The sequence below is a fragment of the Arachis stenosperma genome, chromosome 6 (genome assembly GCF_014773155.1).
Source record: "Arachis stenosperma cultivar V10309 chromosome 6, arast.V10309.gnm1.PFL2, whole genome shotgun sequence".
NCBI classification, from domain to species: domain Eukaryota; kingdom Viridiplantae; phylum Streptophyta; class Magnoliopsida; order Fabales; family Fabaceae; genus Arachis; species Arachis stenosperma.
This window is the reverse complement of record NC_080382.1, coordinates 136,432,509-136,448,628: the sequence shown is the minus strand read 5'-3', so window position 1 is coordinate 136,448,628 and position 16,120 is coordinate 136,432,509. Positions and strand designations below refer to the sequence as shown.

Genomic DNA, 16,120 nt, shown 5'->3' with positions numbered 1-16,120 from the left:
ACGATAGTTTGGTTTTGTTCAGGGAGTTCCTCATCACGTGTGAACAACTCATTAAGTCTGTAGAATGTTGCCTTCACAAGTGCAGTGATGGGGAGATTGCGTGCACCATTCAAGACTGAGTTTATGCATTCCACTAGCTTAGTCGTCATGTGACCCCATCGGTAACCACCATCGAATGCCAATGCATATTGTTCACGGGAAATACGGTCTAACCAGTTACTGTACGCCTCACCCCGCTCTCGTAAACATTGGTAACGCAATTCATACTCGCGAACCGTCCTCGAATATCCTGCACAATATGAAATACCATTCAAAGTGAGTGATTCACGATGTTTAAATTGTTCGCAGTTTCATTATTAACAAACGTCGAAGTAATCAATGTTACCTATATTGACGACAAGCTTTTGTAGGTACAGTGCCTTGAATTTCCGCAGAAAGTTCGACTCTATATGCCTGATGCAAAACATGTGGAAAGCTCTAGGAGGTGACCAAGCTCCGTGACTGCGCTCGACAGCTGCATTTATCGACTCATGTCGGTCTGATATAAAGCCCACTACATCCCGAGTCACAACATGTTGACGCAGGTTACTAAGAAAAAAGTGCCACGCATCAGAAGTCTCTCCCTCGACAATAGCAAATGCAATTGGAACGATATTGTTGTTACCATCCTGCGAGACCGCTACTAACAAGCAACCCTTATACTTTCCGTACAAGTGAGTCCCGTCCACCTGGACAACTGGCTTACAATGCCTGAATGCTCTAATGCAGGGGTAATAGCTCCAAAATACTTGATGCAATACTCGGATATCACTTACCAGGTCATTCCCCTGATATGCTGGCATAGTCTCAAAATGTACGATGGCTGATGGCTCCTTATGACACATGGCCTCGAACCATATGGGCAACGCTTCATAGGATGCCTCCCAACCTCCAAATATTTTCTCAATTGACTTCTACTTAGCCAACCATGCTTTTCGATAACTGACGGTGTAGTTAAACTTCGACTGCACTTCTGTAATAACTGATTTCACCTTTAAAAAGGGGTCAGTCTCAACCAACGGTTTAATGGCCTCTGCAATTGTAATTGAATCCAGCTTTGAATGATCCTGGGAGATGGTAGCTCTGGTACAAGTGTGACTGCCGTTGTACCTCCTAATAACCCAACAGTACTTTCTGCTGATCATGCTGACTCTTATAAGCCAATCACACCCTGACCCGTACTGTGTACACTTCGCATAAAATGTCAACGGCTCCGACTCATACACACGGTAGTCTATGGATCTTCAGAGGGTATACTCCTTCATCGCCTTAATAACAGCTTCCCTGGAACTAAATTCCATCCCCACGGCGAATTCACCATCTGCGACAAAAGAAACTTCTGCTAGGACGGCAGCCATACCATAAGTATTTTAACACACATTTGTTTAATGACCAAAGTAAAATATTAAATCAATACTTACAACATCAACAATGATATAAGGAAACTATACATTACATTATTATCTTAGTCTCAATTAAACAAAAATACAAACACATTAATACATACTGTTAATCAAAACAAATTAACTAAATATCTAAAAAAAAATACTAATCTCCCAAATAACTTCATAAATACTATAATAAAACTAATTTACTAAATAACCAAATAAATACAAATTAACTAACTAACTAAAAATAAATAGTAACCACCTAAACAAGTAAAAGTAAATACTATAATAAATGCTCAATAATAAACCCTAGTTAGCTAAATCACGAAATAAATACAAAATAACAAAATAACTTAAAATAATTACTAATCGCCTAAATAACCTCATAAAAGCTATAATAATTACTCATTCATAAATAAACCATAATTAACTAAGCCACTAAATAAATACAAATTTACTAAATACCTAAAATCAAATTACTTATTAATAAACACTAATTCACTAAATACCTAAATATTGCACCCTAAAAGCTAATTAGCTCAAATTCTTTTTATCTTAAACTTGACCAAATAAACTATTTCACAAATGCTAAACAAGTACCTGCACTCATGTAACCCGGAAACTTCGGAGCATGCATTGCTTTCAAATTCAAAACTCGCATGAAAGATGGCTCCTCAAATGGCACTTCGTTCGTGAGTGCATTTGCAACGTCTGTTACATTCGGAGCCACGTTGCCGTCACCTTGCTCTTCATCTCCGTCTGGACCAACAATCTCGTAGTTGCTTTCGAACTCATCTTCACTGTCACTATTGTAGTCTTCCCGTAAAATATTTCGGTCGGCCTCAGATTGTTCAAATTCAATGTACAACTCGATGAACGAGATTTGAGCACGACTTTCAAAGTACATTGAAAACATCTCCTGCATGCTAGTTTCGTCCGTTACATATTTCGTCTGAAATTGAACGAAACCACCAAATACTAGTACAGGATATCTGTATAAAATACATGATATTTTTCTTGACCTCACCAAATTAATCTTCTCATAAATCACACCTTTAAGCTCTTCAAATGAAATTGTGAACGGAATAACAACATTCAACGGATCTTCACATAAAAATTTTACTCCTTCAGGCGTCTGCAACAAAATTTGACCAAAATAATACACTTTCAAAAGAACTCTATCATCCATTCTTCTCTCTCAATTAAATAAATACAAGTACTTCACTCTCAATTTTTTCCTCTCCAACCCCACCAGCTCAGAGACAAACCATGAGAAAGAAGAAGAGAAGTGGAACGAGACGAAGAATGTTAGATTTGGTCGGCGGATTCACATTTGCAGCTCTTTGCAAGTCTATATATACACACACAAATCGGACCGAGGGAATTCTCTAACCTATTTCAAAAAAACTATATAATAAACAAAACGGACCATCCGATTTCTTCTAGTGAAAATAAAAAAATATTTTTTTCCTAGCAAGTCGGACCCAACGATTTGTTCATGCTAAATCCGAATTTTCGTTACCAAAGAAATCGTACCATGCGATTACCTTCAAGTAACACACAAAAATTTCATCATGTGGAAGTCGCAGGGTCCGATTTCCTTACTTCTAATTTCTTATCTCTCCCCATGCAAAACGGACCTTCCGATTTGCTCAAGAAAATCTGAAAAAGCAAGTCGTTGGGTCTGATTTCTTAATACCAACTCTAATAAAAAAAGCTGTCCCACATTTTGGTCTACCACCTCCTCATCCCATAACACAGAACAACACTCCAACCTCATCCATAACCAAATTAATGAGCCAATTAAGGTCCTCTATTCTTCAATTCACCCCAATTCGATCCTCTCTATGCATGTTATTACTGCATGCAAATGATACCTTCAATAATCTCTTATTTACGATTAATAATATATGTTGGATTTATTAGTTATTATCCTCTAAAAAAATTTAATTGATATAATAGAAGATGTTGATTATTAATTTTTATTATTTTTGTTTGTGTAATGATTAGGTGTGGCAAACATGCCTAAACCCGTCGGGTCGGTCCGCGTAATTCGCCAAAAAAGGCGAGCTAGTTGAAAAATTGAGACCGCCAAATAGCAAAAGCCCGCTTAACCCGCACCGTTTAAACCGCGGGCTTTGGCGGGACGGGGCGGACTTCTCCGCCGGGCTTAGTATTTTTTAGCAAGGGGGTATTTTTATAATTTTTTTACCAAAACCCAACTTCTCCCAACCCAACTTACAAGAGAATGAAGATGAAAATTGAGTGTTTTGGATTATGTTTATTTTGTTTTAGAGACAATATTTATAATTATATTTTGGTTTATGTTTATTTTGCTTAGGGAACAATATTTATAATTATGTTTTGGATAAAAACTTAGTTTATAATTATGTTTATTAGATATTTATAATTACAAATACTTTAATGTTTGTGAATATAAAAATTATAATTTGTTTATACTTTTAAAAATTATAATAGTTAAAAGTAAAAAACAAAAGAGATTTTTTTATATCTTTATATATATTATTTAATAGTTAAAAGTAAAAAAAAAAAGAGAATATTTGGCTGGTTTGGCCCGTCGGCCCGCCAGTCCGCCGTTAGGCGGAGCGGGATAGAATTCTGGGACCGCCTCACTAGGCGGGGCGGGACGGGCCATCCCGCCTAAGAACAGGTTTCTGGCGGGGCGGGGCGGGCTTCCCCGCCTGCCACTCCTAGTAATGATGAATCTATGGTACGGTGGTGGTGGTTGATATGTGTAGTGATGGTGGTCCTGCTGGATAGATGATGGTCAGCTGGTCATGATGAATTTTTTTTCTCTTTCTTTCTTAATATTGAAGTGATTAGACTTTCTAGGCTTTATATGTATGTTATGCCTTGTCTATTAATCTTACCAATATATAATATATACAAACATTAACAATATTTTGTATTACATCTTTTGTGTTTCTCTTATTATATTTATTAGTTTTCTTTACTATATTTTATTAGTGTATTAATAGATATATATTAACATGACTAATTGATTCACACTCTTATTTATTAATTGTTTGATTAGCTGCTGAATCAAATAATAATTGTAGTGATAACATTTAATAATAATCATGTAACACCCTACTATACTTAATCTTATGCTTAAATTATAAGTCTGAGATAGTATGGTATTACAACTTTTAAAAGTAAAAATATATACATAGTAATAAGGAAAAAGATACTCAATTAGGAGCCTTGAAAAACGGGTAAAACAAATTCGCAAAAAGAAAAGCGCAACGCTCGAGGAATCGAATTACTTGCGTGTTAAGAAACCTAGAAGGAAGAGATAAAGGTAAATAAGAGAATAAAGGAAATCCAAGGGAAACATCATAGCTAGCTCCTGACTCAGCCTGCGAAGCCAAGGCTGGCCGTAGCATATATATATATACATACATACCCAGATATCCCAAAATACCCAAAATACTGAAATAAAGTCCTAATTCTCCTGAAACCTCTATGAGGAACAAAATAACCAGTTTCTTGGAGAGCAAGCTAAGTAACTAAGTACATATATACATAATCTGATAAACCAAAACATCCCAGGGACTACTCCGCTTGAAGATCCAAACGCCTAGCGAGGAGCCTCTCGATCTGCATCTGAAAAAGACAACACAGTATGGAATGAGAACCGGAGGTTCTCAGCATGGTAAAGGTGCCACGCGTATAATAAATAAGGTCCTGAAATGCCAGAGGCAATCCTAGAACTCCGCCATACTGGTGTAAAACTTAATTTCTAAACAGAAGCCAGAAATAAGGGTAGGTGTTCTAAACCTACCTAACTCACTCAATTTAAACCTAACCTAACTTCAAACCATTTCACCCTTACTCCATCCCTCCGTCATCTATAATTCAGCAAATACAAGCAACCAGACAAATTCACGCACAAGTAATAGACAGATAGTGCAAGTAGCGAGTATAACATGTAGCAAGATGTATACATACAGTTAGGCAAACTCAGGTAATGCATAGCAATAAAAACAAACAAATGCACATGATGCATACCTGTCCTATGGCTGATGGGGGCCATCAGTCGGTTATCCAGCCAACCCGACAAGTCCGAAAACCTTAGACTGTCCCCCGTCGCGCATCCCCAAGAGTCTATGCATAGAATTCACATTCATTTATCATATAATCACTTAATGGGGGCTATCTATACCCGAGAATTTATACGTGCCCGGTCACCTTTACGACGTAGGGTCAACAGAGTATCGAGATTCAACCTGGAGTACGTGGTGGCGAGCCACGGCTCTTACCCAGGGAACTCGTATCTCAAATATCATCATTCATAAGCCATTTCATATTTATAATCATTATATCATCATTTATCAAGCCATGGCATTAAACTTCCTTTAACATTCTCATCTTCTTATAAAACTCCTTATTTTACCTCTTATTTCACTCTCAAGTTATCTTATTTTCCTAGCTTCAGCTAGCTACTGGTCTTAGTACCATACCTTAAGCCTCATAGGGAAGAAAATGGAGGTTTAGAAGTGGGAAAATTGGTTTAAAACAATCAAAACCGATTTCTGCAGCAGGCAGCATCCACGCGTACGCGCAAGTTACGCGCACGCGTGGGTGTACATCAAGTCACGCGTACGCACGCCCCTCGCGCAGACGTTGCCAAAACTCCACGTCACGCGTACGCGTGAGCCATGCGCACGCGCGAGTTGGCGTGTTTTGAAAAAAATGGGCAGAATACCCAAAAGCATTCTGCAACCAGATTTTACCAACCTGCAACACAGTTTCATGCACCAATTTTCCATCGTCCATAACTTTCTCTACAAAATTCTAATTTTCACAAAATTGATATCGTTTAAAAGCTTGTAAAACTATCTTTCAATTAAAACAAACCACATTTCCATTCAATATTTAAGGAGCAAGTTATGGACTTTCAAAGTTCACCAAAAATCACTTTTTACCAAACAACCTCCAAACCTCATTTTCACCACTTTTATAATCCTTGCCTATAAAGCATGCATGTTATTAGCATATCCAACCTCAATTCATTAACAACCACTTCCATACTGCCTTTAGCTAATTCAACAAGCCATAATCCACCAATTTATATCAACACATACCAACCCCTCAACAGATATATCTACCTTTTATTAGCATACATCAACCAGATTCTATTAGCATATACCAACATCAACATATTCCATTAACATATACCAACCTCAACATCATCCCATCATTAATAAACTCAAAAGCACACATGTTCCACAATAACAAATCTTGCTCATAACTCCCAATACTAGCTCAATCCCAAGAATACATACTCTTTACTTCAACAACTCACAAACACATATCAACATATATCATATATATAAACAACCTTTCATTAATATATATATCAACACTTCACAAGGCTAATCATTAAATGCACGTAATCAATTCAACTTATCCTATGGTTCTTCTAGCCTAAGTTTTCACAACACCTTAAATGCTAAACGCGCGAAACCTAAACCATACCTTGGCCGCTTTTATTTATTGTCCAAAGCAACCCTTAAGCCATACTCACAGCTCCTCAATTCATAAAATCACCAAGACTTGACACCAATCCAAGGCCTCCAATCTCCACAACATCAATTTCCACTAACAAACACGCTCCCTAAAACAAATATACAACATATATGTATACCCAACTCAATATGATTTACCTAAATTCAGAAATTAGATAGAGCTATAGTCTCCTCACCTTACCCATTGATGATTGGAGTATAATCCAACAATTATCCAATGTTAGATTGCACCTAAATCACCAAAATTGTCAAAATCACTCAAAGCTCAAGCCAATTTCGCACATAAAGGTGAAACAGAATTCTAGGCACGAATCAGAGAAAGACATACCTTTTTCTTTGGATAGAATTGAAGAGGAGTCTGAGATGAATGCGTGGCCGCAAACGACTCGTCAATTGGAGTTCTGGATTGAAAGTTACGGAGGATTGAAGCTATGCCAAGGGTTTGGAACCCTCTTCCCCCTTTCCTTTTTGCATGTTGCACGTTTCTTATTTGAAGAAGAAGAAGAATGAGCTGAGCTCATTTCATTTAAATGGAACGGTTGAGCCCATGGTCCCAGTTTGGGTCTGGTTCGACCAGTTCGGCCCGTTCGGCCCAATTTTGAGCCGAATTCTTTGAAATTAGTGTCAAAATTCTTGTTTTGACGAGTTCTATCCTATTTTGATATTAGTTTTGCATATTTAATTTTACCAATTAAAATTCGATTTATTGACTAATTATTTACCAAATTTAGCGGGGTTTACATCCTACCCACCTAATTAGGAATTTTGTCCTCAAAATTCAGAGTGAGTTACCTAAAAAGAGGCGTGGGTAGTTCCTTCGCATCTCTGACTCAAGCTCCCAGGTATGTTCTTCAATACCAGCCCGACTCCGAGTTACTTTTACCAAAGAAACCTCTTTCCCGCGTAAACTCTTAATGCTGGTATCATCAATATTAACCGGAGTTACTGGAAGCGTTAGATCTTTCCTCACTTGGACTGATTTCGGCTCTAGGACATAACTAGGAACAAAATTGTATTTACGAAGCTGCGATACGTGAAACACGTCATGCAGGTTCGAACGAGGTGGTGGTAAAGCGATCCTATACGCCACTGGTCCGATGTAACGGGAATTTAGCTTTTTAGTTTTTTTATTGATCATTCGATTCTAGTTCGTTGAAGTAATCTTCAGAAACAGGTATCCTCTTCCTTCCAACTTGAGAAGTCTTCTTCTTAGATCCGCCTAACTCTCTTATCGGCTTTCATAGTGAGAATTCTAACTCAGATTTGCATAATTCTTCCTCCGTTGTCTCGGCTGTCAAATTTAGGAACTAAGACGTTTGATGTTCCAGTTTCCAATTGATTCAAGGGTGTTTAGCGTACTAGAGAGTCTCACCTTCTCCCTGATGTATAGTCTTGTTGATATTCCTAATAAGTAGTTTGCTCCGATGGGCAAAACGGACCTGATCACTTGATCCACGAGTTCCTAACAGGATCACTTTTTGTCCTAGACCTTGGCAATCTATTGCAAAATTGATAGCTATTCCCTTTTACCTTTAATGTAGAACCTTCGACGGTTGTGGCATTTTGAACGGCTTCTGGTGGTCTCTCATTTCTTTCTCATACGTCAAACTTGTAATCACATGGATCTCCACTTCGTTCTTCGCTTCTAACTGCTCAAAATATCTTCTTGGATTCATGGTATGTTTTAGAAGTCTCAAGGTAAATTCGATAATCCTCACTTGTAAGTTTCGGGCAACAGCTCCTTATTTCAACTTCTAATTCCGACATATAACCCTCTTTTGGCATCTTCTTGATTTAACCAGCTTCAGTACTCTTAGTAGCTCCTTATTACCAATTTTGCACTCCTTAAGTTCTTGACTCTACGATCTCTATTTCGGTATTAGGCATATAAAATCTCTTCTTAGTTCCCTTTTGTTTAACAGACCTCAACATCCTTGGCAGATCTTTACTGTCTTCTTACGTTTCTTGCATTTCGTCCTTGCTACATTTTAAGACCGCAATAGATTTAGTTTGACTCCTTTAGTTATACCTTTGATATACAAATTAAAGTTCTAACTTACTTAGCCTTCCTTCCTCCGAAATTTATATCCGAGCATTTCTCCAGAAACTTTTCACTCAGGGCGTCCGTTACCATTTCACGATGTTGTATTTACACTATCCTAAACTCCTCTGGTAATATATCGCACTAATTCCGAGTTGTTAAATATGTTCGAGTATCTTGATTACTGGAATTGGGGTTAATCCTTCTCTTGGAGTTTGAAAGCTCTCTTCATATTCGAGTTTCCCTATAACCGGTGTATTTCTAGTGCGGTAACCTAATCATAGGCTTTGTGGTCGACGAGAATTTAAAGCTCCAAAACTCTTTTTGACGGCGCACGCTTACATGCTTCATCTTTCGTGTCCAAAAGTCTTGCTCTTTAGGAATCAACATCTCAACAGTTGCAGCTATAATCTATACGTGATACCAATATTTGCCAGAGTTAATTTCAAAAGGACATTAAACTTAAAAAAAAATGAATGAGCAATACAATGGTGTTCGTAATAAATCAAAAAGAAAATCTTGTATATGGTTAATCAGGATTATACCAAAATGATGGAATGCACAAGGAAAGGAACCTAGGTGCATCTCATTGCATCTATTTAGTCATGAGCGATACGATTGGCGAGGATTAAGGCTCTAGATTTTCTAGGAATATCGCTGATTCACTTCCGTGTTCAAAAGCCTTGCTTTAAAGGATGGATACTCTAATAGTTGCATCTAAGAGTCATGCGCATTGCAAGATCCAATACAAGTTAATTTTTTGAAGAGATATTATGTTCAAAGGACGAACGAGTAACATGAACGGTGTTCACGAGAATTCAAACGAAAGTCTTGCATACAGTTAACCAGAGTTGTACAGAACTGATGGAATACACAAAAAGAGAAACCTAATTGCATCTCAGAGAAGAAGTTCGAATTAAAGCTTAAATAGGATGAATAAGGCATATCGAATTAAATAGGTTCTAGCTGGCTTTTAAAAGAACACGAGTTTCCACAAGAGAACAACTCCACGCACCACAGGTCTCCAGGATTTAAAGATTATATTATTATGTTAGGATGAGTCCAGGTTTAATTCAAAAGAGACAAGGTTTATACGAGTGAAGAACAAAATCGGAAGAATGATTAATTGGGCTCTTACAGGAAAAGATTCAAGATAGAGCTTTCAATGTAAGCTATAAGAGAAAGATTAGATTAAGTCGTGGAGATTAGTTAGCGTGCTCTCGCAAAGAAACACTTAGATTATCCCTTCCAGTACTCCCTTCTACTCGGTCCTAAGTTTCACTGGTTATAATCATGTCTTCACTGCAATCAACGCTGATCCAGCTTTTGGGCACCAGGTTTGTCGCAACTCACGTTCTCTCTCTCTCTAGAGTAGGAATTCGGGCACATCTTCAAGAAGGGTCTCGAGAACTCTCTCGTGTAGGGTTTGGTCTTACCTTGACTCATCTCTTAATTAATTAGCAACTAAAGGTTGAATTCGCTCTATTCATCTTTCTCGAAGTCTTAATGTCACTAGATTTCAAACGGTAACTCCGCATAGCTCTCAACAGTTCCAACTCCTTAGGCATAATCCACCATGCTTCCACTACATCATTCTAATTCTTATCCTTCAAGAACCCAGTCACTCCTCTAAGTTAGCTAAGTATCGCTCCATCTCGACAACTATAATCTTCGACTAACCATCGGCTCGGACTCCACAATCATCAAAACTTGTCATGCTTCACCAATGGATATTACATGTTAATGATATGCAAGGTAACTAAGAACTCTACTGCTAGTATATGGTTACCTCAGGTCTAAGAATCGGATTCGGCTGCATCCCGGCGTATCCTGTGTGGACAATCTCGAGCTATATGCCCCGGCTTCCCGCACTTGTAACATACGCCTAGTCTGGCTCTATGCGGCTCATCTGGAGTAGTCTCTCCATAGCCTTCCTGTAACATTGCTGACTTCAGGGAGTAACGTTCTGCGAATTGACTTTTCATAACCAATTCAGGAAAATCCGTTAACCTTTGCGGACTCACACAGTTGAAGATGTCTCTTCTAAGCCCTTTCTCATACTGAACACACTTCCACACTTCATAGTCGGCTGGATTTCCTTGACAAACTCTTGAGAGGTGACATAGGTTGTCGAATTCACGGGTATAGTCAGTAACAAACATATTCTCTTGCTTCAATTGCATTAACTCCAACTCCTTTGCAATGCAAATTACATATAAGAAATACTTTTCGTAAAATTCCGTCTTGAATCTACTCCAAGGAATATCTGTTAACTCCATCTGCAAGGTATGATATAACTCCTACCACTATTTCTGAGCATCTCTCTCCAACATGTAAGTCACTATTTCCACCGACTGTACTTCTGGTATGTGCTGAGTGTATAAGAATCTCTCCGCCTCTCGAAACCACTGATCAGCCTCTAGCGCATTAGCGTTTCCATTAAACCGGGGTGGACCACTCTTGAGGAAATCAGTAAGAGTCATGTATCTATAGTATCGACCTATGTTGCTCGTACCAGCACCCGAGGTTCCATCTCGGGGTCCTCGCATTGGTTCGGTCCTAGGATTTTCCTTCCAGTTACCTCGCTCGGATCCGCGAGTCGACATTTGGTCCCTGTTCACACCAAACAATTGATATTAAGGTGATCAGTATCAATATATCAAGTTTAGTGCTTAAGAGTCCCAAATACATGCTCACAAACATGTATGGTACACATATCAGTTAGATATTCTAATAGCACATAGACACATACACAGAAAACGCACAATAGCATATTCAGTCTGTTCTCAGGCTCTATAGGAACGAACTGCTATGATACCATAATGTAACACCCTACTATACTTAATCTTATGCTTAAGTCATAAGACTGAGATAGTATGGTATTACGACTTCTAAAAGTAAAAATATATATACATAGTAATAAGGAAAAAGATACTCAATTAGGAGCCTTGAAAAATGGGTAAAACAAATTCGCAAAAAGAAAAGCGCAACGCTTGAGGAATCGAATTACTTGCGTGTTAAGAAACCTAGAAGGAAGAGATAAAGGTAAATAAGAGAATAAAGGAAATCCAAGGGAAACATCATAGCTAGCTCCTGACTCAGCCTGCGAAGCCAAAGCTGGCCGTAGCATATATATATATATATATATATATATATCCCAAAATACCCAAAATACTGAAATAAAGTCCTAATTCTCCTAAAACCTCTATGAGGAACAAAATAACCAGTTTCTTGGAGAGAAAGCTAAGTAACTAAGTACATATATACATAATCTAATAAACCAAAATATCCCAGGGACTACTCCGCTTGAAGATCCAGACGCCTAGCGAGGAGCTTCTCGACCTGCATCTGAAAAAGATAACACAGTATGAAATGAGAACCGGAGGTTCTCAGCATGGTAAATGTGCCACGCGTATAATAAATAAGGTCCTGGAAATGCCAGAGGCAATCCTAGAACTCCGTCATACCGTTGTAAAACTTAATTTCTAAACAGAAGCCAGAAATAGGGGTAGGTATTCTAAACCTGCCTAACTCACTCAATTTAAACCTAACCTAACTTCAAACAGTTTCACCTTTACTCCATCCCTCCGTCATCCATAATTCAGCAAATACAAGCAACCAGACAAATTCACACACAAGTAACAGGCAAATAGTGCAAGTAGCGAGTATAACAGGTAGCAAGATGTATACATACAGTTAGGCAAACTCAGGTAATGCATAGCAATCAAAACAAACAAATGCACATGATGCATACCTGTCTTATGGCTGATGGGGGCCATCAGTCAGTTATCCAGCCAACCCGACAAGTCCGAAAACCTTAGACTGTCCCCCGTCGCGCATCCCCAAGAGTCTATGCATAGAATTCACATTCATTTATCATATAATCACTTAATGGGGGCTATCCATACCCGAGAATTTATACGTGCCCGGTCACCTTTACGACGTAGGGTCAACAGAGTATCAAGATTCAACCTGGAGTACGTGGTGGCGAGCCACGGCTCTTACCCAGGGAACTCGTATCTCAAATATCATCATTCATAAGCCATTTCATATTTATAATCACTATATCATCATTTATCAAGCCATGGCATTAAACTTCCTTTAACATTCTCATCTTCTTATAAAACTCCTTATTTTACCTCTTACTTCACTCTCAAGTTATCTTATTTTCCTAGCTTCAGCTAGCTACTGGTCTTAGTACCATACCTTAAGCCTCATAGGGAAGAAAATGGAGGTTTAGAAGTGGAAAAATTGGTTTAAAACAATCAAAACCGATTTCTGCAGCAGGCAGCATCCACGCGTACGCGCAAGCCACGCGTACGCACAAGCCACGCGCACGCGTGGGTGTACATCAAGTCACGCGTACGCGTGAGTCATGCGTACGCGTGGATATGCACACATGCGTACGCACACCCCTCGCGCAGACGTTTCCAAAACTCCACGCCACGCGTACACGTGAGCCACGCGCACGCACAAGTGGGCATGTTTTGAAAAAAATGGGCAGAATGTCCAGAAGCATTCTGCAACCAGATTTTACCAACCTGCAACACAGTTTCATGCACCAATTTTCCATCGTCCATAACTTTCTCTACAAAATTCTATTTTTCAAAAAATTGATATCGTTTAAAAGCTTGTAAAACTATCTTTCAATTAAACAAACCACATTTCCATTCAATATTTAAGGAGCAAGTTATGGACTTTCAAAGATCACCAAAAATCACTTTTTACCAAACAACCTCCAAACCTCATTTTCACCACTTTCATAATCCTTACCTATAAAACCTGTATGTTATTAGCATATCCAACGTCAATTCATTAACAACCACTTCCATACTGTCTTTAACTAATTCAACAAGCCATAATCCACCAATTTATATCAACACATACCAACCCCTCAACACATATATCTACCTTTTATTAACATACATCAACCAGATTCTATTAGCATATACCAATATCAACATATTCCATTAACGTATACCAACCTCAACATCATCCCATCATTAATAAACTCAAGAACACACATGTTCCACAATAACAAATCTTGCTCATAACTCCCAATACTAGCTCAATCCCAAGAATACATACTCTTTACTTCAACAACTCACAAACACATATCAACATATATCATATATATAAACAACCTTTCATTAATATATATATCAACACTTCACAAGGCTAATCATTAAATGCACGTAATCAATTCAACTTATCCTATGGTTCTTCTAGCCTAAGTTTTCACAACACCTTAAATGTTAAACGCGCGAAATCTAAACCATACCTTGGCCGCTTTTATTTATTATCCAAAGCAACCCTTAAGCCATACTCACAGCTCCTCAATTCATAAGATCACCAAGACTTGACACCAATCCAAGGCCTCCAATGTCCACAACATCAATTTCCACTAACAAACACGCTCCCTAAAACAAATATACAACATATATGTATACCCAACTCAATATGATTTACCTAAATTCAGAAATTAGATAGAGCTATAGTCTCCTCACCTTACCCATTGATGATTGGAGTATAATCCAACAATTATCCAATGTTAGATTGCACCTAAATCACCAAAATCGTCAAAATCACTCAAAGCTCAAGCCAATTTCGTATATAAAGGTGAAACAGAATTCTGGGCACGAATCAGAGAAAGACATACCTTTTTCTTTGAATATAATTGAAGAGGACTCCGAGACGAACGCGTGGCCGCAAACGGCTCATCAATCGGAGCTCCGGATTTAAAGTTACAGAGGATTGAAGCTATGCCAAGGGTTTGGAACCCTCTTCCCCCTTTCCTTTTTGCATGCTGCACGTTTTTTCTTTGAAGAAGAAGAAGAATGAGCTGTGCTCATTTCATTTAAATGGAACGGTTGAGCCCATGGGTCCGGTTTGGGTCTAGTTCGACCAGTTCGGTCTGTTCGGTCCAATTTTGAGCCGAATTTTTTGAAATTAGTGTCGAATTTCTTATTTTGACGAGTTCTATTCTATTTTGATATTAGTTTTGCATATTTAATTTTTCTAATTAAAATTTGATTTATTGACTAATTATTTACCGATTTTAGCGTGGTTTACACATCATGTTTCTAGTATGCGGAAATTTCAAAAATTTTGGATTTAATTCCGGTCTAACAACTGCTGAATTAAATTTAATTTTACTAGGTTTCTCCTTTGAAACTTAAAGACCATAAAAAAATTAAGAGATAAAGACAAAGTTGCTTTATTATTTATTAACCTAGGTTGTTTGATAACAGAATTTCAAGTTTTCAACCTCTCATGTTTCATTTAATTAAAATTAGGATTATTAAATAGTATATAATAATTTTATTATTGGTAGTTATCTTAAAATTTTTTAAGATATGATAAAGTATTTTATGGGAGAGAATATTATTAAAAAATTAGTTGATAAGATTATTATTATAAGTATAAAATTAGTGCTTTAATTTTTACTGGATAAATTACAGGCCAAAAAAGAAGACATTGTAATCTTTATTGATAACAAAAATATAACAAAGTGACTAAATAAAAAGAAAAATATATATGAAAAGTAATAGAACTTAAAAAATAAAATTCATAGAATAAAATATTTGGTATAAAATATTGGAGTTAAGTATAGAAATACCGATCACTTTAAGACAAAAAAAAATATGAATGTAACTGTAACAAATAATAACTATTGAATAAAATAAATTACATAAATATAAGTACATGATAATAAAAGTGAGATAAATGAGATAAGTATATGAACATAATTTTTTATATATTAAATATATTTTTAATTATTCAATTTGCAAAAAGAATAAAAAAATATAAGTCACATGGCATCATTTATTTTTATAAATAACTGTACTAAAACAGAGAAAATGATGGTAAATTTTTTATCATGATTTTTTATTATTGGATTATTTTTTTATTTTTTTTTTTGAATAATTATATTATATCATTCTTGATTTCTTATTATTAAATGAACCATCAGTCTAAGCACAGCAAAATGATTTTTCAAATCCTTGCTCATAACTACTCAAAAAGAAAAAAGAAAAAAAAAGCATGTAGTGAAGGTTCATTTAATATAACCATCTTAATTTCTGCTGCAATTACATGAC

General features: G+C 37.1%; 1 long non-coding RNA gene across 1 annotated transcript; it reads right to left on the bottom strand.

Annotated features, from left to right (window-relative positions):
• Positions 1–4,887: 4,887 nt before the first annotated feature.
• On the bottom strand, positions 4,888–14,826 carry LOC130932954 (uncharacterized). The gene is made up of 4 exons (XR_009067568.1): positions 14,680–14,826; positions 14,528–14,582; positions 14,302–14,440; positions 4,888–5,054 (listed from the first exon to the last, which is right to left on the bottom strand). It is a non-coding gene; the product is annotated as an uncharacterized LOC130932954 (long non-coding RNA).
• Positions 14,827–16,120: the final 1,294 nt, after the last annotated feature.